General features: G+C 41.6%; 1 pseudogene across 1 annotated transcript in view; it reads left to right on the forward strand.

Annotated features, from left to right (window-relative positions):
- Positions 1-240: 240 nt before the first annotated feature.
- Positions 241-27,465, forward strand: part of LOC308092844 (contactin-associated protein-like 4) — a 209,148-nt pseudogene continuing 181,923 nt past the window's right edge. The window contains exons 1-3 of the transcript in view: positions 241-400; positions 20,028-20,102; positions 24,977-25,087. The product of the transcript in view is annotated as a contactin-associated protein-like 4 (transcript). The remainder of the gene's footprint in view (positions 401-20,027; positions 20,103-24,976; positions 25,088-27,465) is intronic.

The raw sequence follows: 27,465 nt of genomic DNA on the forward strand, positions 1-27,465 counted from the left end.
TTGAGATGGGGGTCCGCGGCCAAATACATATCATTTTGGGGGTCCTTGACATGAAAAAGTTTGAGCCCCACTGATATAGAAACATAGGTTTTTTTCAGAATACTGTTGGAATTTTTAAGACATTTCTAGAATCGGCTTCAGGTCTTAAAGGGTTAACCATGGGACAAGTAGTTAAGTGAGGAAAATTGACAGAGAACGGCGGTCCATCCGTTAAGTGCCCGATGACCCCGTTGGGAGTCGATGTTCGGTTCAAGGCCGGAGCTCCGCTGGAAGTCTCGCTCCCCGAAAAAAACGGAGCCATTCGTCAACGGGAGCCGCCCGCCATCATCCCTGATTACTTACTGTCGCTCCGGGACTGTGTTTCACTCAGCTGAGGTCAGGGTGTTCTCTGTCAGTGTCTGTGGGCTCTGGAGAAACACTGGGGCTCTATTGACTTTAACGTAAATATTGTTTGACACCCAGCTACTGTATGCCTGGAAGTAATTATCACAAGTTATTATTTGGTCATATAATTGACTGAATCCTCAGCACTACACACTCCGCCAGCTCCACAAATGTGTTATGGACTGGCTGCAACTACCTAGCGTTGTGCCTGACTACGGCTTAAAGGGATATTTCACTTTCCAAAAAAAATTGGGTCATTTTATCTTCTACTCAGGCTTTTGTGAGCCCTCCAGACCGTTTTTAAGTTGCTTGATTCACTATTTAGATATTTTATATTCATTTAATCAGACACACCCCCTTCCTATACAAACCCATCATAACTTCAAACTCACCCTGCCCTCCTAATACGCGAGGGGGCCGTGTTTTTTCTATAACTTTTTTCATTTATTTTTAATATATATTTTTGAAAATTAAAAAAATTAAATACGATAAAAAAATTTAATAAAATAAATGAAAAAAGTTATCGAAAAAACACGGCCCCCGCACGTATTAAGAGGTTAGGGTGAGTCACCAGAACCAAGGACGGGTGTTTTTGATGAATCTAACATGTTAAAAATGGAGTTTGAAGTTATAATGGGTTTGTATAGTAAGGGGGCGTGTCTGATAAATGAATATTAAATATCTAAATAATGAATCAAGCAACTTAAAAACGGTCTGGGGGGCTCACAAAAGCCTGGGTAGACGTAAAAATGACCCAAAGTTTTTTGGAAAGTGAAATACCCCTTTAAACCCTCAACCCTATTTTGGGCATGCCATTATACGTGGACATTTAAAAAATAAATCTAACATTTTCAGACGTTTACGTTCAATACAAGCTTGTAGATCAACTAAATAGGGCTTAACACATCCGGAGTTTTATTTAAAAAAAGTGACGTTGAGTGCCAGAGATCTCACCGTTTTAACGCTACGCCGTTTACAGCTGCAGACACCACGACGAGCACCCGATTGTAAACAATATATATGCGTGCACGATGGTGGATGGTCCTGGCTGACGCCTGGAACAATAACATCTCTCACGCGAGTCACCATGGCGGAGTAATCTCGGATCGAACGGGACTCGTTTCCCCCACTGTAAAAAGTTAAGGAAATATGGAGTTTTTTTGCAAGGAGTCACCGTGGGTGATTCCAGAGCTGTGCTAGCCCCCCCCCCCCCCCCCTTGTGGAAAAAAACGAAAAGATCGATAATGCGTTTTTTTTTACCGTGTTCGGCACCTATGCGCTACTCTTTGAAAACACGGATTTTACCGTGTTTGGCACCTGATGTGATAAGTGCTTAACCCCTCTCTGACATTAGTTAGTTCACACCATGAATACGTTTGGTAAACCTTTAGTATTTATACGATTCCGGTTCCTTAACGATTCCCTCTTAGCGGTCCGATTCCTTAACGCTTCCCTTTTAACGATTCCTATAGGGGTGTTCCAAATGGAACCTTACAGGTCTGTAGCTCTGAGAGAGTACAAATGGAACCAAATGGACCCTTACAGGTCTGTAACTCTGAGAGAGTACAAATGGAACCAAATGGACCCTTACAGGTCTGTAACTCTGAGAGAGTACAAATGGAACCAACTGGACCCTTACAGGTCTGTAGCTCTGAGAGAGTACAAATGGAACCAAATGGACCCTTACAGGGCTGTACACTCTGATAGCGGCTTCACACTATGGTCCCGGGTGCGCACCCCGGACCACATGGCAGATGTTGTGGTAGTGTGAACGTAGCGAACCGTTCCCCGTAACGCATCACCGTACCGTACCCGAAACCACCTGGGGAGGTAGTCTCAGGTCCGATTGCTGCGCGCTCGGGAACGGAACGTTGCAGTGTGAATCCATCTGTACCAAGAGAAGGAAGTGGACTGCTAATCATATATCCTTTTATATTTTTTATAACTACACGTTATTTTAGCTGGGTTGTACCTTCTCATAGTTCTACTTGAATGTTGACAAGAAATAATAATCCCGCTAGTGTTTGAGTAGCGCGAGCCGTGAAAAATAATAAACAAAAAACACATGTGTAGCGAACGCGTATATAAGGATAAATGTACTAAGGATTAGTCCGTGACGTCACTGCTAAAATACCAAGGATGCGTCCGTGACGCCAATATCATATTAACGAGACAACGTTACATTTCGAGGTTTCAAAGACCAGTGCACACACTGCTTTGGTTGTGTATTGTTGATCTGTTGCTATTATAACTCAAGACAACATCAGGAACACAGTCAAACTTTATTATTCACTCTAGAGTGACTTTTCTTCTGTGAATGACATTCCCTCTCCCAAAGCCCCATAGTCCACAGCGCCCCCATGAGGCAAATATTTACCATTACTGTTAAATGAAATGGTCTCGAGTCTTGGCCATTGTGAATGCTGGCCAGCTGGGAGAAGCCAAGCGTACTCGGGAACGGTTTGATTCAAACGGACCCAGTGTGAATCCGCCCTCAGAGTTATGGTAGTCCTTGGAAGAGTTTGAGAACCACCAGCTCTCACAGTGTGATGAAAACTGGGTCCCAAAATGTGACGGAACCGATTCCGGTTCCTCAATGGTGGATCCGGGTTCCTCCGATTCCACACGTTCTAACCATGAACGTCTATTTTTCCAGTGGCTCGGTGGTTAAAGCCCATTTTTTTCTGCTTGGTCGGCGGTCGCACAGCGGTGTCGTTCACTAGTGGAAATACCAGATTTTAAAATGAAAACCGCGATGCAGACAGCAATGTAACCACAGTGTCTCAGAATCGGTCTAATCAAAGCTCCATGTTGTGTTTTTGATTGATTGATTGAACATTTTATTAGGCAAAAAGAATGTAAAATATCACAATTACATTAATAATACTTTTGACTAAAAGGTCTGACCAAAAAAGTCCTTACGGACTTGTTTCCGTTGGGGTCCTTGGTATTCATTTCATAGACATATATAGTAGCAACCAAACAGTTCAAATATAAACATAAAAATACAGAGAAGAATAACACTATGTACAAAAAAAAAGAAAAAAGCGTGAGAAAAAAAGTAAAACAAAAAATATGTACAGAAAAAGGGGGGGGGGGGGTCGACTGTCTACCTGGAAACTGGTACTACCTCCTCTTTTGACCTCCAGAAAGATGAGTTTTTAGGGCTGTTTTAAATGAGCCCAGCGAACTGCATTTTTTGAGGGATGGGGTTAGACTATTCCATACCTTGGTGGCGGTGCTGTAGAAGGAGAATATGCCCATGTTTGTCTTATGGGTGTTTCCTTTTTTTGGTATTTAGACAGATATGCGGGTATAGGGGGCATTTCGGGCAAATCTGCATTTGTGATTCTCACATACCAGAGTGAATCAACATTCTGCAGACACACACAGTACACCGTCCACAGTTGAACCACCACCATGATCTGTCGCGGAGGACACCTGGCATTAAGCCTAAAGGGTAACGCTGGACTGTTGAACGGCAGACTGTCGCTGAGTCAGGGCCAAAGCTCTGCAGGTGAAACAGAGCCAGGTGTCTGACTCTGAAGACCCTTTTTAAAGGTCACCATTATAGTGTTGTCTGATCCAGACACTGTTGGCCTCACACAATGTTCAAACGCTTCCACTGAACATTTTGTACCATATTTGCCTCTGAGATGAAAGTGGAGTAGAAGTAAAAGTACTGAAAATTGGGAAATGCTCAAGAAAAGTACAAATACTTCAGAATTGTACTTAATTACAGTACTTGAGTACATTACTTAGTTAATTACTTTCCACCACTGGATCCAGTCCAGTGGTGGAAACTCCCCAGATAAATGATGGATAGATGATGGATAGTTAGGAACCAAATGGACCCTTATGTGGTTTTAACTCTCAGAGTGTACAAATGGAACCAAATGGACCCTTGCGGGTCCATTTGGTTCCATTTGTACACTCTCAGAGCTATGGTGGTCTGTGGTCTAATGCAGGGGTTCTCAAAGTGGGGTCCGGGGACCCCCATGGCCCTATATCAGCTATTTTAAAAAAAATCTTGTATACAAATCTTGTATAAGAACCTTGGGTTCTTGGGTTCTTTTCAGATGGGGGTCCACGGCCAAATGCACATTCATTTAGTGGTCCTTGACACGAAAAAGTTTGAGAACCACTGCTCTATAGTGTTCAATTCCATTCAATTCCATTTTTATTAAAGTGTCAAATCACAACAAGTTGTCTCAAGACACTTTACATGTAGAGCAGAGAGACCCGACAGTCCCATCCTGAGCAGGCAATTTTGCGACAATGGCAACGAAAAACTCCCCCTTAACCGGAAGAAACGTCAGGCTATGTTAAGATAACATACAGTATATAGTGTAATGATGTAGCAGTGTTTTTAGCTAAGCTGTGGCGCCACAGTGCATCTATATGTAGGTGGTTGCGCTTCTTGCCATCAGAAGTGCCGAAACGTGAGTAGAAAAGGAAGTGGATGGATGTCCCAGCTCCACCCCCGGCAAATTATTCAAAGCCTAGCTTGCTGCTAATTAGCAGAGATGGACATTTAAAAAAATATATTTTGGTGAATGTAAAAGTTGACAGCTTAACTGTTTGTGAGGCAGAGTACACTTTGTAGCGTTCCAAGATTGTGGAGATTGTGTCAGACTCCCACCTTAGCCTGAAGGACTTGACCTATAGCCTTGACAACCATGCAGTCTTGTGCAAAGGTTAAACATGTAATGTAGATAGCATGTTATTTAGACAGATGCCAGGTTCATTTGCTTACCTGGCATCCTACAGTTTCTGAAGTTTCAATATACAGATCATTATTTTTGAAATTATTATGGTTTAGACCAGGGGTTCTCAAACTTTTTTATACCACGACCCCATATTATGAGGGATTTTTTTTTGGCAGCGTTCTGGACCAATTGCAGTCGTCTCTAAGTGACGACTGTTCGATTATGTCAAGGTTTATGTCAAGGTTTTTGGCAGATGTGCGGATATTGGAGTCAAGGGTGTCCGGGGTATTGTAGGGTAGGGCCAGGTGTTGATCGGAGATTATTATTTCGGTTTTATTAACAGTATGCAAAACAATTACTGAGTACAGTTATACAATAATTCTAAAAGGATAACACAAAAAGCCCTGAGAGCTTGTTAAAGCAGTAAAAGTATATTTACAGAAAAAACGGCCGGGGGTAATTTATTTTGGCAAGCTAGAAGACTTGTCTACATCCAGTTCCAAATTGCAGACAGGTGCTCTTTTATGTTGGTTTGGAAGGAGGGTAGGAACTAGGGAGTCACACTTTTCTGACTGTGGATATTTCCCTGTTTGGAGTGAGAATATACAGTTGTTCTGTATCTATTAGAGCAGTGGTTTTCAACCTTTTTCGCGTCAAGGACCCCCAAATTGACACATAATTAGCCCACAGACCCCCATTTGAAAAGATATGCCAGGCACTCAACCATTTAGATTTCTCGGGGGTCCCAATCTACACTGTAGCATCGTCATCATCAGTGTTCATTTAACTCTGAGAGTGTACGAATGGAACCAAATAGGGTCCATTTGGTTCCATTCGTACACTCTTAGAGTTACAGACACATAAGGGTCAATTTGGTTCCTATTAATTTGGCTGGGGACCCCCTGGAACCCCCTCAAGTACCACTGGTGGTCCCCGGACCACTGGTTGAGAACCACTGTAGTAGAGAGATGCCAAGAGACCAGCCTGGTCATCTATTATTTGCAGACTAGTTAAGTTGTTGAAGAACGGTCCTTCCTTGAGCTCATCTAAATCAATCTGTGAACCTATAATGTTCTCATAGAACTTTTTGAATATCGTTAATCTGATCATTATTGACTTGATGTTGAAATACAATATTTTACTGGGGCATTCAATCGTGCCAACCGGGTGATTTGGTTTGTTGCCAAACCTATAGCCAATGTTTTGCAAATGCATTGTCTTTTTCTGCCTTTCTTGTTAGCAGATTATGCAGTGCTATCCTTAATGCTGTTAACCATAATTTGATTCTGTTATATGATCATTTTCTTCTGTTTTCTTTTCATTTCCATTTCGATTTGTATCATAAAAAATGGATCGACAGTGATTTTTTTTTCTCAACTTTTCTTTGTGTGTTCACTTATCTTTTGGCAATGAAGATAAACTTTCTACTTTAGTTGGTTTGTGAAATCTGCAGCATGTTTGTGCTCGGCCACCCTTAGGGAAGTACAGCTCTGAGTCCTTTGAGGATGGAGTGCGGGCAAGATGTAGAACCTTTTAGTACTGATATTTTAAAGCATCCTGAGGGAGTCTTTCTCTCTCTCTCGCACGCACACGTACGCCCGCCGGCACACACACACACACACGCACACGCACACACACACACACACACACACACACACACACACACACACACACACACACACACACACACACACACACACACACACACACACACACACAGTATTGATACTTAAGTAAAATATATTTTCCACCACTGACACGGACGCACGCACACACGCACCCACGCACCCACGCACCCACGTTTATAGCCTTACTGTAATAGAATGTATGAGTTTGTTCTGTTGGTGTTGTAGACTCTGAATGGAAGAATGTTGACTTTATTCTAGAGGAAAGAAAGCGGTACCACATACTTTGATAATGGCTTGGTAATTATAATAGTCTTCAGTATTGCGCTGTTACAAATGGATAAATTAACAACGTGTTTCACTCTGTGTACCACTGTTGGTGCAATGCAGTGTGTTCCCACTTATAACCTTCTGTACTGGGTTGGTTTTGCAGAGGAATTGAGACAAGGTGCGAAGGTGGCAGACACTGTGTGTGTGTGTGTGTGTGTGTGTGTGTGTGTGTGTGTGTGTGTGTGTGTGTGTGTGTGTGTGTGTGTGTGTGTGTGTGTGAATGACAAGTTACAAGTTACATTTTATTCGTTGAGATGGAAATAAAACTCCCCACAGAAAGTTCGGAAACTTAACTTCGGTGACTGGCACCTCAGCATGGGTCCTGCAACTCTGACATCTGTCTGTGCTACCGTTGTGCAAATCTTGCCTGTAAAAATCTCTGGATGGTTGTTCAGTGAAGCAAGGATGAGGAACCGGTCTTCTTGGGGCGTTGTCTTCCTGGGACGGCCACTTCGTGGTCTGTCTTGACCAGTCTCACAGAACTTGGTCCTAAGTTTTGTAAATGGTACCAGGGCTGTCACCAAATATTGCTGCCACTCTGCTTAACGGAACGCCAGCTTCCACTTGCCCCATTGCACCATGGGTCTTATTCTGAAGGGACAAACCTGGCATCTTTCCATGGGAGAAGTGTTACTGCTTGGAGCATCAACACAAACTCAACGACGTTGCAGGACCCATGCTGTGGTACTATAGTCACACACCTGTGACTGGTACCAGGTCGCTCAAAACGAGAGAGATTACCGACAGAAGCATATTGGGGGATGTTGGGGGGTGCTACCCACATGTTAAGCTGTGTTAACCCATTAAGACCTGAGGCGATTCTTGTAAATGTTTTCTAAATCTTAACAGTTTTTTGAAAAAAATCTAAAAAACAAATGTTTCAAGATTTTTCAAAAATAGCAGATCTACAAGCTCATATGAGCTTGTATATCTGCTATTTTTGAATAGCCAAAGAAATCTAAAGTGACACAGATGCGTTCCAGGTCTTTTTAATCATTCCACCATTGCACGATCCTTACAAGTTATACCTCGTTATAAAGGTGACTAATAATCAACGATAAATATGATATAAAATGCAATACCAATATATAGTATTATTGAAGGGGAGAAATAATCGACAAAGTTAAGTTCCCGAACTTTTTCTGAGGAGTTTGTCTGCTTACTGTTGTCATATTATCAGACATTTAGCCAAACATAATCTAATCACAACCGTGTGTGTGGAATTAAACATTTGACCAATATCAATTCACATCTCCCCTTGGGGCCCATTATTGGAAGTAATGTAGCCTGCAGTGCCTTTCACGAGTCATGCAGTGAAAGTTATTGCTTTCACTGCATAATCCTAAGTGCTAATTTAACTCTCGGTTAAATTAGCTAAATCAACTCTCAGTTAAATTAGCGTTCAGGATTTTGCAGCATTGGCTTTGTCATTACAACAGTGTGAAGAGACTCAAGTTATCAGCCGCTTGTTGTGTGTGTGTGTGTGTGTGTGTGTGTGTGTGTGTGTGTGTGTGTGTGTGTGTGTGTGTGTGTGTGTGTGTGTGTGTGTGTGTGTGTGTGTGTGTGTGTGTGTGTGTGTGTGTGTGTGTGTGTGTGTGTGCGTGCGTGCGTGCGTGCGTGCGTGCGTGCGTGCGTGCGTGCGTGCGTGCGTGCGTGCGTGCGTGCGTGCGTGCGCGCGCGCGCGCGCGCGCCCCATGAGATTTCCAGACTGTCAGATTGAGAGAATAGGCATAGACACTTTAAACTGCTGTCTCTCTCTCTGTGCGCTGCTTTATCCTTTTGATGGTTTTGTTCTGGCACTGATGCCAGTCTTCCACAGTTCTGCTGTCGTTTGAGAGATAAACTGAAAACTGAAAGCCTGATTTCCGAACCATGGTTTCTAGACAGTGGCGTTTATGAGCACATTCCTCTGGCGCACACTATGAACATGTAGACTACATGATGTTATACTAAGATATGGTATAATGTTCATTTGGGTAAATGTCTATTTTGCATGTTTATTATATATTATATTGTGCAGCCTCGCGGTTCTCAGGGTTCTGAAACAGGCCATGCCAGGGGAGAGGGAGAGAGAGAGGGACAACAGCATGAAGAGGAGCGCGTTCTTATCTGTACGATCATGGTGTCATTTGTGGGAACCGTCTTTGTTTGGTGCTTTTATGGAAATATTAGTTGCTCCAGGCCTGTTATTAGATGACATGGATTTAGTTGGAGCTACATATATACATTCACACACACAGCTATCACACACACACACACACACACACACAGCCTGACTGGACACACACATGAATATTTTGTTCCACGGTGAGACACGCGATGAAGTAACCCACCAGCACGCACACGATCACACACATGCACGCTATCACACACACACGCGATCAGAAACACACACACACACACACACACACACACACACACACGTCCGCCACATGAGCAGTCCTAGCCAATCAACGACAATAACAAACAAAACATCGCAACATTGTAAGGCAACGGGGGCGTGGCAATAAGCCAATTGTAGATATATAGGCTAATACATATTGTTGTTGTCGGGCAGAAACCTTTGGTAAATTAAGGCCCTACTTAATAGTATGTACCCGTAGTAACAGTGTGATGTTGTAGACACAGCTTGTAGATCTGCTACTTTTGAATTTGAAAAGTAACAGTTTTGGGCATATGAGATTTCCCTCCCGACAGAGATCTCTGTGTGGGCTGTGTACTGTACATGGATGGTCACATATTCTATATTATATATATGTGTGTAATCCTTCTGCTTTTTCCTTCTGCTGTTGCTGTTATTTTAAAAAGTGTTACATACTTGTTTACGTCTGGTGACAAATTAATGTGGTATTCTTTGGGGTCGGCAGACTCGGCAGCCATCCTACTTTTCAGCTGAGCGTGCCAGCTCCCTTGTTTGATGATGTTGAGCCTTCAACATTCTCTTGCCGAATGTGGAACACACACATCTCTGTCATGTTTAGCTGCTGAAGCTCAGGGCTTCTAGAGGCTGTCGGAGCTGCACCTTCGTTCTCATTCACAGAGAGGGAAGTTTTTGACTAATTTCTCAACTTGAAAATACTTGAAATAATGTACTAATGTATAGGTGACACGTGGTGAGATCTCACAATAAAGCACTGGAATGTCGGAGCTGCAGCACTCGCAGATGCTGTGCTCCGTTGTATAAATCAGTAAATGCAGCAATTAACACCATGAGCTACAAGTACGTCTGTGCCGATGTGTGTGTAAGCCAAGTGTAGCCAGCATCCCATAGCCTGCGGGACTGTAACCATGACGACAGATCCCACAGCCCGAACTCCCAATCTCCAGAGTTTACACAAAAACGCTAATAAACAGCTTGCATTTTGGGAAAGTGCTCACTGTCTGCATGTTCTAATGCTCAATGCCCGAGTTGTGCAAGTTGAGGTCAATTGCTCAACCCACTGAGGAGAACCATGCAGGACAGAGAGAGTGATGGACCGAGGTTTCCTTATTTATATGTTCGATAATTAGATCTATTTCAACCCACGGGGGAAATTCACTTTTCAGCCACACCCAGCTGAGTGCTTCTCAAGTGAGCAGTTCCGGGTTAAAGGGATAGTTCACCCCCAAAATGACTTTTTTTTCTATCGATTATTAGTCACCCCATGGAGACTTGAATTCATGGATATTTTTTTAGTTTTTGTCTCATTCCTAAGCCAATAATTTGATGACCGGCAGCGGTTCCGGTAGGAGACACAAAGAGTCTCCTTTGTGTCTCCTACCGGAACCGCTGCTTACTGGTCCGCTGGTCATCAAATGATTGGCTTAGGGAATGAGACAAAAAACGAAAGAATATCCATGAATTCAAGTCACTATGGGGTAGGCTGCACCAGCCCTCCTGCTTTCGTGCCCAGAGGGGCGGGTTTAACATCTTCCGCGAGAGAATGCGTGTGATCCCATTGGTTCACCGATCTGTCCGTCAGCCCCCGCCCCGTCAACACAACATTACGAGCGACGCCCACTGCACTCTGGTTGGTTGGGGAAATGAAACACTTCCTATACCGGGTACACCGATGCGCTGGTCCAGGCTTTTATTTTTTAGCAAAACTAAACAATAAAAGTGTCTAATCGATAGGACAGAAGATTTTTTGGCTGAACTATCACTTTAATAACCTTTTTTAAGTAAAAGTATCAATACCACAATGTAGAAATACTCTGTGAAAGTTTGGTGTTCAAAATTTACTTGAGTACAAAAATATTGGCATCAAAATATACTTAAAGTACCAAAAGGTAAAATAAATCACAAGTTGGTCATGTGTAAAGAATCTTTTGAAAACTTTTGTCAAAGTTGTGAGCTTGTAGATCGGCTATTTTCAAATAGCCAAAGTATATAGGTCTGAAGTGGTTAATGTATGCTTTGTAATAATAATTCAAAAGTAACTAGTAACTAAAGCTTTCAAATAATTGTAGTGGAGTAAAAAGTACTATATATGTCTCTGAGATGTAAAGTGGAGTAGAAGTAAAAGTACTGAACATTGGAAATTCTCCTGTAAAGTAAAAAATACGGCAGAATTGTACTTAAGTACAGTACTTGAGTACTTAGTTACTTTACACCACTGCCAGTCATATTAATGTGAAAGAAGCCACTTGCTGACTGTTAATGATGACCTGCAGAGTTGGCATCGTCCATGGAGCTATTGCCATGGCAACCATAGAATATATCGTCTCTGTCGGGTAGAAAACTGTTACTTTTCAGGATTCAAATTCAAAAGCATCAAAAGTAGCAGATCTACAAGCTCAAAACGCGTCGCTTCGCGCTGCGTTTCGAGCTGCGTTTCGAGCTTATAAATCTGTTGTGTTGATGCTTTTGTGTGACGCTGTGGCATGATCAAGTATAGGCCTTAATTACAAATATGGAGATACGAGGTTTCTGCCCGACAGCAACGATATCATCGCAGTCGGGCAGAAACCTTGTATCTCTGTGTTTCAAATATCATATATTTTAAGAGTGTCACACAAAAGTAGTGAAAATAGCAGATCTACAAGCTCATATATATATATTTTTTAGAATTATAAAAAGGAACAGTTTTGGACGTATATGAGATTTTTCACCCGACAGCGCGATAGCCCGTTGCCCAATCAGGCTCATTCAATCTGCACTAGTAATTATATACTGGAACAAAGAGCTAATTTATAGCCAAGAGACTAGAAACCACCATGCATACCATTATCTTTAAATTCAATTAAACGTTCATTCAGCTATAGAGACCTCGGAAATCACTCAGTCCAGTCAACTGAGTTAGCCCATTAAAAACCAGGAAAGCATCTCAGGGGTTGACGCTAAGGGCTCAGAGGTACTTGCTTGTCATGCCCACTTGCCCGAAAAGTAAATCATGATTGGTGAAATTTGAATTTCCGTTCATTTTAACACAATTTTTTTTTACTTTACTTGCGAATTCTGGGGTCTGTGAGATATGGACATACCTCAATAGTTATGCCAAATATCTCAATAGCTATACAATATGACTTATTTAAAACTCCACAGACATCTCTTGTGTGTGTGTTTATAGTGAACTAAAACAGTTGCTTCCCCATTCAAGTGCACTTGCCCGTCGGGCAAACCTGAAAGCAAACTCCACCTGCCCAAACATTTTATTTACTTGCCACGGGCAGTCGGTTAACCGTTGTTAGTGTCAACCCCCTGCATCTGTGTCATTTTTGATTGCTGCGTTGTTGGGTTGCAGATAAACAAGCCGCGCTGCGAGCTTGTACATCTGCTATTTTTGAACATTTTTGAAAAATCGTGAAAGTGTGAGAACTACTGATTTAGAAGGCATTTGTAGAATGGGTCTCAGGTCTTTAATGGGTTAGTTAGGGTGACCTGAGGATTCTCTGCTCTCAGCACTAAAGTCATTTACGTAATTAAAGTGATTAAATCAGACCGACCGACAGACCCGCTCTGTGTTTCAATTATTGCTTTAGACTATTAGCCTATACAACTGTTATTGTGCTTTTCCAAACAATCAATTAAATAGTCCAGTCGAATAACGTAATACATTTTCTTTAATTTAAGAGATAGGAGAGAGTCATTATTTATGGAGTTGTTTACTGAACAAGTTTGTTGTGCTTTTGTTTTATTATAATTAGATTTTTCATTTTCATTTCCTGAAAAAAGTAACAGTTTTGGTCATGGTTTCCACCCAACAGCCATGATACGTTTATAGAAAATCCTTCCTAGTTGGTGGATCCCTTCCAAGCAGGTTGTGATGTCTTTAATGCATTCATATTCATATTCATATTCTATAGTGAGGAATATGTTGGTACATGTCTTGCCTGGGCTCTGTGGCTCTGTGATTTCTGTGGTGCTTTACCCCATTTAAACGGGGAACGCATCTGTGTAACCATTATTTTATACTTTGGCTATTCAAAAATAACAGATCTAAAAGATCTGCTATTTTTTTAAAATCTTGAAAATATGTGCAAATCTTTGAATACATATATTTTTTTTAAACAACATTTTTAACTTAAATCTTTGCTTCTGGGGGGTCGCTGGAACAATATATTTTGATGGGGATCGACGGCCAAAAACATATAATTTTGGGTGGTCCTTGACAAGAAAAAGCACCACTGATATAGCAACAATATTTCTTTTTTCAGAAAAAGGAAGACATTTGTTGAAACATTTGACAGTTAAAAATGTCTCAACAAATTCCACATTCTGGTGGCAGAGCAGTAGAATGAAGATGTTCGCATGTTTGTACTTAATTTGGGTGGTACCAGATCGGAGGCACTCCCTCTGGTGTTGTGGGCTGTGGGTGTCACTCACTTTATTCATAATATTATGATTATCATTATTATTAGAATCAGACTTTATGGTTTATTATGGTTTATTGTCTTATTCTACTTAGACTGAATTATCTTTAGAACGTATCCCAGGCTAGTGTCTCATAGGAGGGCTGTTGACACTTCAGAATCGCGCCTACCAGTGACATCATCAATAGGTAGAGCAGTGGTTCTCAACCTGTGGGTCGGGACCCCCAGCGGCGTCCCCACATGACTTCTGGAGGGTCCTCAGATGACAGCGAAGAATCAATTTAAGGACCTTTTTAATACCTCAAAAAAAGAAAAGAAATAAGACCATTACTGCATCAAAAGTAATCAACAAACTATACTATAAAAACGGTTAAACATTGGACAGATTGTCAAATAATTTGCTTGTAGATCTGCTATTTTCACTATTTATCTGTGGAACCGAGTCAAACTAAATGTTATGCCTCAACTCCTACAATTCCAAGTGCTTGTCAGGGTGGGGGGGGGGGGGGGTCCCCAGTTCAAATATGATTGTTTTGGGGGGTCACGGCCTGAAAAGGTTGAGAACCATTGAGAGGACAATCAGGGATGAGTAGTAAATAAACTAGTTTGTCATTTTTATCTCTGGGACTATAATCTACACTGCAGAATTCCTCCGTGTTAATTTAAAGAGGTGGTGCCATGGTTTTGCACTTTTTCTGTTTTTCATGTGTCTATGAAGTTGATAGAACTTTATTAAGCCCCCTGGTGGTGTTTTTATGGTGTTTTATGTCTTCTCTGACTATTTTGAGTTTCTACCTGGAGGCTGAAACCTTGAGGGTCAAACGTGCCAATAGAGAAACAGCGCTTTAGTGACATAGTAAAAACATGCCCTCCCCCTCATTATCATAACACAGCAGGTGTGGGCATGAGGAGGAGGAGGGACTAGGACAGGTGGGTGTTGCTAAGGTGGTGGAGGAGGTGCTAAGGTGAGAACCAGGTATACTTAATGAACTGGAGGCGTGTCCACATAAAAACATAATTTTAACACTTTCTGTACACTTTTTTGAAAAACATCTTCCTCCTAGTATAACCATAATACCTGATGATTATGCTTTAGGGGGGGGGGAAATCACTGAAAATCACGGCACCCCGTCTTTAACTAGTCCAGTGGTTCTCAACCTTTTCAGGCCGTGAGTCCCCCCCCCCAAAAAAAAAAGAATCATATTTGAACTGGGGACCCCCCACCCTGACAAGAACTTTGAATTGTAGGAGTCAGTTCCACAGACACAAATTGTGAAAATAGCAGATCTAACAGATCTAACATAACACATTATGTTTTTATGTTTATTTTTTCATCTGCATTTTCTCCTGAGAGCCATCATCTTTCTCTTCATCATCTTTCTCTTTCTCATCATGTCATAATCTTCTTGTATTATATGCTTGGGCCCTGTTGCCACTTAAAAAAAACAATATATATTTGTTTATTTGTTTATTGTGGGATCAGTTTGTTTCTCTTTTTATAGGACTATGTTGTTTTCATTTATTGTTGGCAGTCATGACAGCCAGTTCCCACCTGATGTCATGTGGGAGTTCCGACTGCTCCACAGCGTACTGAATAACTACTAGCTTGCATAGCATCTTCAGATTAGGACTTAAATCTAAGATATACAGGTCATTAGGTGTGTTGTTTCCTCCAAAGACGATGATACGTTCTCCCACCATGCAACAACTCACCCAAGACATCCTACACGGGGCTTTCCCTTTGGGCTCAACCTTCTTCCATGAGAAGGTCTGTGGATTGAATTTCCACAGATCATTGAAGTACTGGTTCGAGTTTTTGCCACCAAATATGTACAGCTCTCCATTGTAGACAAAGGCTGAATGACCATAGCGTCCTTCTGTAGGAATCTGTGCAGAAGGTGTACTCAGCCAGCAGTTGGTCTCTGTGTCAAACACTCTGATGTCGTTGCAGTAGTCACCCTGGTCCCCAACGCCCCCAAATACAAACATCTTTGTCCCGATGATGGTCGCAGAGTGACTTGATGAAACAGTTGGTGGAGTGCCTCTGGTGTTAATTAAAGACCAGACCAGTGTGGTGGTGTCCAACTTGTAGATGTCATTACTGCGTCCAGACTGCTTGATGTTTCCTCCATAGATATACATGACCTTCCTCAAGACACAGGCTGAGTGGTTGAACCTCTTCTCTGGAACAGTACCAGAAATGTTGGGTTTGGACCATCTGTGGTTGTCAACATCAAATGAATAAAGCACGCTACAGTAAGGACTAAAATGTAGGACTAATATGTAGACAATATCTTCCACCAGAACAGCTGTGTGGCTCGAACGCATGCAGGGAACCTCATGGTGATGTTCTCCTCTTCCATTTGTCCATGCGGGCAACTTAATCCAGCGTAGAGACACTGTGTTGAAGATGTGGACTTCAATCTGATCACTGTCATTCTGGCCGTTGTAACCTCCAAATGAGTACAGCTTGTGTCCGACTACCACAGCAGATCGTTTGGAAAGCCTATGTCCTCCTTTCAGATTTATCGTCCAGTGAAACATTTCACCCACCAGCACCACTGTGAATCAGTGCAACTAATTTACAGAAGAGGTTGTTAGAAGGCAAGGCAAGTTGTTGCAAAAAGTTCCTGAATAGTGTTGTGTTGGAAAAAAACAATAAAAACATTTAAAAGGACAATTATATTGGATGTGATGACGATGTTGTGATGTCATTCCTTCATGACATCACATTATTTGACGTCCCGGAATGTAAGCTGCTGTTATTCTGCCGTTCCAGACATTTTTAAGTGTCTCTAGGATAAGACAGAGTGTCAGCTAAATGACATGCAGGAGAAATGAAGCAGATTAGACACAAAACTAATTGGACAGAAATGGGAAATAAAAGTGCATGTGGTTTTGTGTTCATTTGTCACGCGTTTAACGCAGGACAATGGGCCTGTAACCATTCATTCAGATTAGTCCTTAATGTTACGCATACTGATATGCATATCTTGCATTAACCCATTAAGACCTGAGGCCCATTCTACAAATGTCCCCCCCCCCCCCCCCCCCGCCATCTCGAAATATTGTTGTTCCAGAGAGCCCCCAGAAGCAAAGATTTGAGTTAAACATGTTCGCTTTAAAATATATATCTTCAAAGATTTGCATGCATTTTCTAAAATAGCAGAACTACATATATATATCTGCTATGTTTGAATAGTATCAAATATGGTTACAATTACTGTGACACTATATTAACTACTAACATGACACAGATGTTGTCCTGGTTTTAATGGGTTAAAGCAGGGGTCTTCAACGTTTTCAGCCCAAGGACCCCCTAGCTGAAAGAGAGATGAAGCAGGGACCCCCCTCTACATACTGTATACAATTGTCTTTTCATAGACCAACACCAAACCTCTTAGCCAAAAGTAGCAGATCTACAAGTTGAAGCGCGAGGCGTTGTCAACTTGTAGATCTGCTACTTTTGGCTTAAGTTCTCTTCAGAACAGGGATAATGGGGTTCAAGTGGTTCATGTAAAAAAGAAAAATCCTATCACACAAATATTTGGCGGCCCCCCTGTAGTAACTCTGAGGACCCCCTAGGGGTCCCGGACCCCCTGTTGAAGACCCCTGGGTTAAAGCAACAACCAAAGAAAGCCCTTATTCTAAGCTTTTACCCTTGAGGATAATTAAAGGAGAGAAAAGTCACTCATGGTGGTTGAGTGTTGGATGTAGTAACTGCATCATATTACGGTGCTTTGGCAGCAGGTGTAATGTTCTGCAGAGCTCTCTCACACACCGCCATGCAGGGTCAGTGTTTAGGATCACTGACTGGGAGTCCAGCAGGTATTATTCAACCTTTTTTCTTCTGTTTCCTCCACTGCCCACACACACACACACACACACACACACACACACACACACACACACACACACACACACACACACACACACAGAAGCAAAGATTTGAGTTGAAAATGTTCGCTTAAAAATAGGAATATATAGCCTATATTCAAAGATTTTTCACGATTAAAAAAAATAGCAGATCTCCAGACTTGTATATCTGCTATTTTTCGTATAGCCAAAGAAATCTTAGAATCACACAGATGCGTTCCCGGTCTTGGGGAACGCAATGGGAACATAAAAAACAAAACTGCCACCCAATCCCTACAGCCCATGATCACTGTCGCTGATTTGGGAATGTATTTTATATTGTATGTTAACTCTCTCAGTGCCAAGCCCCGAGTTATCCCGAGTTTTCTCTGAATATCCTCCCTGCCAGAACGAGAAATCCTGAGTTTTTACTTTTTACTGTGGTCGCGCTATTCTGTTTATTTTTCATGATCACTTTCACTTTCTGATTCCTTCAGACTCATTGGGTTCCGGTTTCATGACGCAGATTCCGTTTCCGGTTCTCATTTTTTTCCCGCGGTCATTTTCGGCCAGAATAGGGAAAGTCACGGTTTTTCACACGGTATAAAAAACGAACGCAGAGCTCCACTTCTATTTTCTATGGTCTGGGTGACGAACAGTCATCGTAGTCGTGTATCACATCGTTTTAAGGCTGATCAGGGATTGTCGAAAATGGCACATCCGGTTTCTGACCGGATGTGACATATGAGGTTTCCGGCTGACAGACGATATGCATGTTTAGAGTAGAATTGTATTTAATATTTTTTTAACACAAGATTTATACAACATCGGGTGGGTTAAGTGCATAGACACATTTTCCCGTCATCTAAAAGAAATGTCATAGATCTGAGCCTGTCCTTACAACAAGCATCAACGTGAACGTCAACAGTGAAGCTTCCTTCCTGTAACCTGCAGAATGAATGTGAAGCAACTGTGGAGGATGAATAAATGCCAGATAATCCGTTAAGACAGGGAAAGCATCTGTCATTTTAGATGTTAACCACTTTGAGTGCCGCGCTACGAGCTTGTAGATCTGCTTAAATATATATTTTTTGTGAACATTTGTAACTCAAATCTTTGCTTCTGGGGATTCTACAAATGTCTTATAAATCCTAACAGTTTGTTTTGAAAAAACTTATGTTGCTATAATATCAGTTGGTTTTCAACCTTTTTCATGGCCCCCAAAATGATATGTATTTGGCCGCGGACCCCCAACTCAAAATATTTTGTTCCAGGGACCCCCCCCCAAAAAAGCAAAGATTCGAGTTAAAAATGTTCGCTTTTACATTTTCACGATTAAAAAAAAAATAGTATTGTATATCTGTTATTTTTGAATAGCCAAAGTAAAATAAAATAATGGTTTAATTGGTGACACAGATGCGTTCCCGGTTTTAATGGGTTAAATGATAATGTAAGCACTTATTTTCTCCACCTACGAGGTGAAAACCATCTGGAGGCATCATGGTGATTATGGTTTTAAGTAGCCATTATGCATAAAAAACACTCTTATTGTGAAGAGATATCACCGTTAAATAACAATCCATAGTTACAGCTATGGAAGACACATTTCTGCCTCTTTGTACACTCTCAGAGTTTTTGAATAGCCTAAGCATAAAATATGGTTATTTTAAGTCATGTCCGTATAATCGATATGGACTAGTATGTAAATATCAAAAGTTGTCCATTATCTGTTGCCCTACCTTTAAATAATTCTTATGTATCATGTTATTATTTTCTTCCCCCAAATGTTATTTTAGCGATTATTTTGTATAAGCGATTAAATCAATAGGTTTAGTAATTAAATTACATTAAATTCTATTCTATTCTATTCTATTCTATTCTATTCTATTCTATTCTATTCTGCTTAACCCATTATAACCGGGAAAGCATGTGTGTCATTTTAGATTTTAGCGTTGGCTATTAAAAAATAGCAGGTATACAAATTCAAAACTGCGGTACGAAGTGACGCGCTGCGAGCTTGTACATCTGCTATTTTTTAACATTTTTGAAAATTCTTTAAATCTTGGTTGTATTCTGGTTCTTCATGTCGTAAAATCGGGGCGTTTCGAGAACATTTAAGGGCATGTTATTTAAATGACGGTCGGTTTCAGCGTCACATTATCAAAGGACAGACGATATCTACGCTAGGATTGGCTGTATAGGATTGCTTGATAAATGTCACTTGGACGTTGGCGTAAGGTCATTCCTGGGCTCAAAAATAAGCCGGTGTGTGCACTCCATTGATAAATGAGGGCTGTTGTGTTGTGTTATGTTGTGTTATGTTGTGTTCTAGTCCATTCCAACCCATGGGGGCTGAGAGGAGGACACTTGGTACACTCAGGAATATTGACTCTGAATGGAGAGTCTGGTAAATAAGAGACCAGCCAGACTTTGTGTCTTTTATATCAACAGTCATTGAGACAAAGAGCTGACCCAGTAATGTGATATAAAGCTCAGAGAAGCAGGCCAGCGTAGGGCCAGGAGCGAGCATGATGCATTATCCCATTCTACTGTATATCTTTCACAGTCAGTGTTCTGCATTGTGTTCTTATTTATGTCAAGACGTTACAAATGGTTCATGTTGAGTTCGTGATGGAAGAAGTTTTGATATTTGTTTGGTGGCCCACTTGCTATATTATCCTCACGGCCCAGGCCCAGTGGGCCCAGGCCCACAGAGAATCACAGATTTTTGTCATGCCTGTTGTGCAGCGCTAGGTTAGCACTGCGCTGTTGCCATGTCTGCGTATTATAAGCGTTTTATTTTAACGTTTTCTGTAAAGTTGCGTGTAAATAAAGTAGTGGCAGGTTGCGTCTTTTTAGTAGTCGTGTAGTTGCTTATTTGGGCTTGCTTCCAATTTTGTATTAATTATTTAAACCAGTGGTTCTCAAATATTGTCATGTCATGTATGACAATGTGTCAATGTATTTGTCCCTAACCCCCATCTGAAATGTTTAGTGCCAGGGAGCCCCCCAGATTTGTGTTGTTAGAATTAAAAAAAAGTTTAAAAAATATGCCAAATATTCCACATTTTATTTCAAGATCTTTTGAAAATAGCAGATCTACAAGCCAACAACGCGTTGCATCGCGATGCGTTGTGGATCGGATCGCTTGTAGATCAGATATTTTCAAATAGCCGATGTATACAGTATATAGGTTTAAAGTGCTCATTTAGCCTAGTCGCTTCTTTTGGGCTGGTTTTCCTAGACCTGGTTGCTTATATCTCTCACAAAATCTGGCAACACTGGTGACACGACACAACACGTGTCATGGCACCATAGACCTTTGGTTCTCAAAGAGGGGTCTGGGGACCCCCCTGGAATTTGGTAATACAGCGACACAATCATTTTAACCCGCTTTATCCATATTTTATACGTTAGCTTAAAAAAAGCTTTAAAATAGCAGATATACAAGCTCACAGTGAGAGCTTGTGCATCAGCTATTTTTTGTTTTTGTTTTGAAAAATCTCGAAAATGAAGATTTTGAATTATTGTTGAATGTGTTTATTTAACACATATTATCTTCTCTTCTCGGGGTCCCTGGGCACAAAACATATTCAGATGGCGGTCCGCAGCCATCAATATGGAGGTCCTTGATGAGAATACGTTTGAGATACACTGCCATAGACAGTGCCTGTATTTTATCCCTGGCAATCTGGGAACCCAATCGGGGGGGGGGGGATAAATAAATAACTAAACATCTTAGTTGTTGCTGTTAGCAGAAGAATCTGTCTGTATAGAGATTAGATCCCTGGTGATGATAATGTGTTTCAGCACCATGGACAGAGACTGTGTTTGAAAAAACGCATCTAATATACAACATGACATGCAGGAGTAGCAGTGAGTGAGCAGGAGAGAGGAATTGGAACGTGTCCATCAGTCCAGCCGGCTTGATTCCTCCAAACTTGCATATAATCCTTAGCCTGGTAAACCCTCCCTCCGGAAATCTCATTTCCATTTGATTTCAGGAGTGAGTCTGGCCTGATCGCCCATTCTGCAATATTGGCTGTGTACGCCAAATGGACGAGCCTATCAGCGTCGTCGCTCATCGTTCTGTGATTGACAGCGACAGTTGGCCAATCAGGTGGCGAGTTCGAGTGAGCCCGAATGAAGCCGAGTGCAGCCTGAGTGCAGCCTGAGTGCAGCCGACAAAAGACGAACGGCAGCCATTGTTGTTTGTGCGAGTGCCTTCACTTCTTACTTTCGTTTATAAAACGCTCTCAAACTTCTTTTTTGAGGCACGTAATTTACTTATAAGATATCGTTTGGATAGAATTTAGTTGTTTAACTTCATATATGTGGTCAATTAATCATGACGGAGCCTATTTAAAAATAAAAGTTCAGAGAACCGGCAGGGGCGTGCAGTGACACACATGTATCCGAATAAGGCAACCTATTTTGGGCATGGCCATCTCAAAAGTCCCGTTGCGTCACATTAGTCGCGGAGGTGGTAAAAATGCACTGCAATTGGCTGAAGGGGAAAAACTATCATTGGCTGAAGGGGTTAGTCAACGGTATTACTCCCGCCCAACTCCAGCCCACAGCCAATATTGCAGAATGGGCGATCAGGCCAGACTCACTCCTGAAATCAAATGGAAATGAGATTTCCGGAGGGAGGGTTTACCAGGCTATATAATCCTCTCCTCCTCGCTGGGAGGCGGGACTATTCCACCCCCCGACCCACAGGTTGAGAACCACTGGCTTATAGTATGATGTCTGTGTGTGTTTACATACGTGCATGTGTGTGTGTGTGTGTACTGTATGTGGCCAATTCAGGGAGAATGAGAGAGTTAAAGGAGTAGTTCACCCTAAAAATGACTTATTTTCTATCGATTAGTCACCCCATGGAGACTTGCATTCGGCAGCGGTTCCGGTATGAGACACAAAGAGTCTCCTTTGTGTCTCCTACCAGAACCGCTGCCTACCGGTCGGCTGGTCATCAAATTATTGGCTTAGGAATGAGACAAAAAAAAAAAAAAATATCCATGAATTCAAGTCTCCATGGGGTGACTAATCGATAGAAAAAAAGTACTTTTTTGGATGAACTATCCCTTTAAGTAATGCTCATTATGTATTTTTATGACCATCCTAAGCCTCCCCGTTTTATAACACCATTACTATCAAAGTGTATGAGGCGTGAAAAGTCGTCCTCTGACATTATACCGACTCAACAATCAGTGGCCGGCTCGTTTTATTAATGAGCCCGATTAACCCATTAAGACCGGGAACGCATCTGTGTCACTTTAAGAGTTCTTTGGGCTATTCAAAAATAGCAGATCTACAAGCTCATAGCGCGGCACCGAGTGCCGCGCTATGAGTTTGTAGATCTGCTATTTTTTGGAAGAAGCGTGAACATTTTTGTAAAATCTTTGAATATATATATTTTTTAAAGTGAACATTTGTAACTCAAATCTTTGCTTCTGGTGGTCCCTGGAACTAAATATTGTGAGATGGGGGTCCGTGGCCAAATACAAAAATAAAAAATGTACTCAGAATCCTAACAATATGTTTCTATATCAGTGGTGCTCCAACTTTTTCATGTCAAGGACCCCCAAAATTATGTATTTGGCTGCGGACCCCCATCTGAAAATATTTAGTTCCAGGGAGTTCCCAGAAGCAAATATTGGAATAAAAGAAATTCGCTCAATTATTTTTTATATATCAAAAAATTTGGCAAAAATTTTCACGATTAAAAAAATAGCAGATCTACAGGCTCATAGCGCGGCACCGAGTGTCGCGCTATGAGCTTGTAGATCTGTCTATTTTTGAATAGCCCAAAGATATCTTAAAATGACACAGATACGTTCCAGGTCTTAATGGGTTAACTCTCACTTTCATTTATTGGATAGGACATTGTGCAGCAACGCCCAATCGTCTAATAGGACACATAAACACCACGTCCCAGTGTTATTCAGTCATCCAATAGGAGATCATCGAACCGTTTATTGGCCTGACAGGAGATCAATAAAGCCCTTCATTTATTTGCCAGGATTATATCGTGCAATTCCTTCATTCAAAAAGACATTAACCCATTAAGACCGGGAAACGCATCTGTGTCATTTTAAGATTTATTTGGCTATTAAAAAAAATAGCAGATATACAAGCTCATAACGCGGCACCAAGTCCCATACTATGAGCTTGTAGATCTGCTTTGAAAGTTTTGAAAAATCGTGGAAAATGTGTGCAAATCTTTGAATATATATATATATATGTTTTAAAGCGATTTTTTTTTACTGCTTTTACTGTGCTTCTGGGGGTCCCTGGAACAACATATTTTGAGATGGGGGTCCGTGGGCCAAATACATAGCATTTTGGGGGTCCTTGACATGAAAAAGGTTGGAGCACCACTGATATAGCAACATACTGTTAAATTCTCATTTTTACTCTGTTTCCACAAAAGCGACTTGGGGAAGGTTTCATTGTATTCAGTCACATTTTTAGATATGGATTTGACCGCGGACCCTCATCTGAAAATATGTTGTTCCAGGGACCCCCTTAAAGCAAAGATTTGAGTTACAAATGTTCGCTTTAAAATATATATATATATATTCAAAGAATGACAAGATTGTATTCCTCTATGAGCTAATTCTTCCTCTATGCGCTTGTATATCTGATATTTTTGAATAGCCAAAGAAATCTTGACACAGATGCATTCCTGGTTTTAACGGGTTAACGAATCCAGCGCAGGATAACATAATGTTGTGGAACTAATTCTTCCTCTGTCCTACAGCTCACAGAGAGAATTGTGTGCACATCCCACGCCTGCATTTAGGCCAGGTGCTGGACATCAAGGGAAGAATAAAGGATAAATAAACTAACTATTTTTGTTGTTTTATTTTAAAAAAACGAACTTTTTATTTATGCAACGTTTCGACCTTCTAGGTCTTCATCAGGCAAATTTGCCTGATGAAGACCTAGAAGGTCGAAACTTTGCATAAATAAAAAGTTAGTTTTTTTTTGGAGCTTGAGAACAGTGTGCAGACTTTCTTCTTCTTATCCTCTGTCCTACAAACATATTCCTCAAGGGATTTCTGTAGACTGTAATTGGCCTTATAGTGAAGCCTTTCGGTGCCTTTTCATCGCTCCCAAATCTCTCCCATTCATCTAGCGTAGTCGTGATTTGGCACTGTTCTGTTTACATGGTCACAGCGACAGAATGTCCCGCCACTTTTTTTTTTTAAATAAACTACAATCCCCAGGCCCCAACCCTCTTAACAAATGTTCTGCTTTGTGATTGGTTGACAGAGGTGTGCGACAGCCCGCTGGTGTCCAATCTGCCGGCGTCGTCCTTCCGAAGCTCCTCCCAGTTGTCCAACAGCCATGGGCCAGGCTTCGCAAAACTCAACAGGAGAGAAGGTGAGGACACGCGTGCGTGTGCGTGTGCGTGTGCGTGTGCGTGTGCGTGTGTGTGTGCGTGTGTGTGTGTGTGTGTGTGCGCGTGCTTGCGTACTACAGTTTGCCCTTTGCATATCTTGAGAACCATTTATCTGATTGACACACTTGTATATTCTATTGCTGAGAACCCAAGAAACTGCAGTGCTAAGTGTGAAGCTGTTAAGATGAGCAGTTCTCCAGAAAGCTGCGATACCGGACAGGGCCAGCTGTCTGCCCGTTCCCAACAGGCACAGATGTTAGGGGCGCAAAGCGGGCCGAACTTCTAGTTATTATTATTTGTGTTGGTGTGACTGTTGTCATGGCAGATCCCTGCACAGCATTTGTGCCATATGTTTGGTGCAGATTGGAGCAACACTGTATAGGGGCCATGCGTGGCCTATGGTGTGGCTATTCTGATGTGTCAGACCCCCTGATCAGTGTTGGTGTCAAGTTTGGTGAGGATTGAATTAACTATTTAACTGACTATTGTGAATGCAGATCCTAGAGCGGTGTTGGTGCCAAGTTTGGTGCGGACGGGAGCAATGGTTTGTGACGTCCACGGCGAAACAGTGTTAAACTTTGACCACAAAGTTTGATATAGTTTAGTCATAGTCATCTGAAATGTTTTGGTTTTAGTCTAGCTTTAGTCGACTAAATATCATAAGATTTTTGTCAACTAAATCTACTACTGATTTTGTCGATGCCTTGATGGCGTCGTAATGGCTGATTTTACACTTGGTCGCATGCTGAAAATAGCCGATCTACAAGCTCACAACGCGTCGCAGCGCGACGCGTTGTGAGCTTGTAGATCTTCTATTTTCAGAGCGCAACACCCAACCAAACCATAAAATGACTTGTCTTTTAGTTCGACTGGATCTCTTCTCTCACTAACATTTTCGTCTAGTTTTTTATTTGTGAAATTGACACTATATTTAGTCTTAGTTTTAGGCATCATAGCTGACGTTTTATTTCGTTGTCATGTAGTTTTCGTCAGTGAAAAAAAGGTAGTCGACGAACATTTTTCGTCATAGTTTTTAGTCGACGAAATCAACACTGCCGTCGACCCACCCTCTAGGCCAGGGGTCTTCAACAGGGGGTCCGGGACCCCTAGGGGGTCCTCAGAGTTACTACAGGGGGTCCGCCAAATCTTTGTGTGATACGATTTTTCTTTTTACCTTAACCACTTGAACCTTAGCATCCCATTTCTGAGGAGAACTTTAGCCAAAAATAGCAGATCTACAAGCTCACAACGCCTCGCGCTGCGAGGCGTTGTGGGCTTGTAGATCGGCTATCTTTGGCAAAGAGGTATAGGTGTAGAGGGGGAAAAAAGAGCAGACCAAGTAAACAAAAAAAGTATAATCTGAAACACAATTTTATACAATATAGAGTAGGGGGTCCCTGCGCCATCTCTCTCTCAGCTAGGGGGTCATTGGCCTGAAAGCGTTGAAGACCTCTGTTCTAGGCAACTTGAATATAGGAAAGGATACTGCTGGTGGCAAGTCACAGGATGAACCGTTATCTAATGAAGAACGGCATGACAACACTTCACCAGGGTAATTCCCACTAGCTGTGCTGACGTGTGCGCTAATTCTAATTGGCAGATTTAAATAGTGTGTTCTACAGATTGCCTCTCAGGCTACATTAAGATGACCCGGACAACCACAGTCCCAGCTGTTTACTTTAACTTAAATCAATGACTAAATGAACGGCTGCATTGCATCTCATTCCCGTCTCCTAAGACTCCGGTTGTTCTCAGAGGAACGGCCTCCACATTTAATTGGACCGCAAACTAATACAGAGAGACCCCTCAGTGGTCCCTGAACCCTGTATATACGCACACCCACAGCTCTTTTATCTTTTTTTAAGAAGACAAACCGCCATCTCTTCTATAAGGTAGCACAAGAGATTCTATCCCTGAGGACCTGTCTATCAACGCATAGCTGGGGACTAGTTTAGAACAGCTAGTTTTTTCTTTTTCTCCCAAATGTACGCGTTATGCCAATTGATTCCTCCCTCGTGGTGTAAAGTACATTTACTCAAGTACTGTACTTAAGTAAAGATTTAAGTTATTTCCAATTTTACTTCTACTCCACTACATCTCAGAGGCAACTCCACTATAATTATAGCCATTTGAAAATAGCTGATCTACAAGCTCACAATGCGTCGCATTGCGACGCATTGTGAGCTTGTAGATCGGCTATTTTCAAAAGATTTGTATACATTTGAAAAGTTCTGCGTAATGAGTACTTTCTACTTTTGGTACTTCAAGTACATTTTGATACCAATACTCTTTTACTGTTGTAGTGCATATTTAAATCCGGACTTTTACTTGTAACAGAGTATTTCTACATCTGCAGTAT

The sequence above is a fragment of the Gymnoscopelus braueri genome, assembly GCF_963280865.1.
Source record: "Gymnoscopelus braueri genome assembly, chromosome: 10".
Classification (NCBI taxonomy): Eukaryota; Metazoa; Chordata; class Actinopteri; order Myctophiformes; family Myctophidae; genus Gymnoscopelus; species Gymnoscopelus braueri.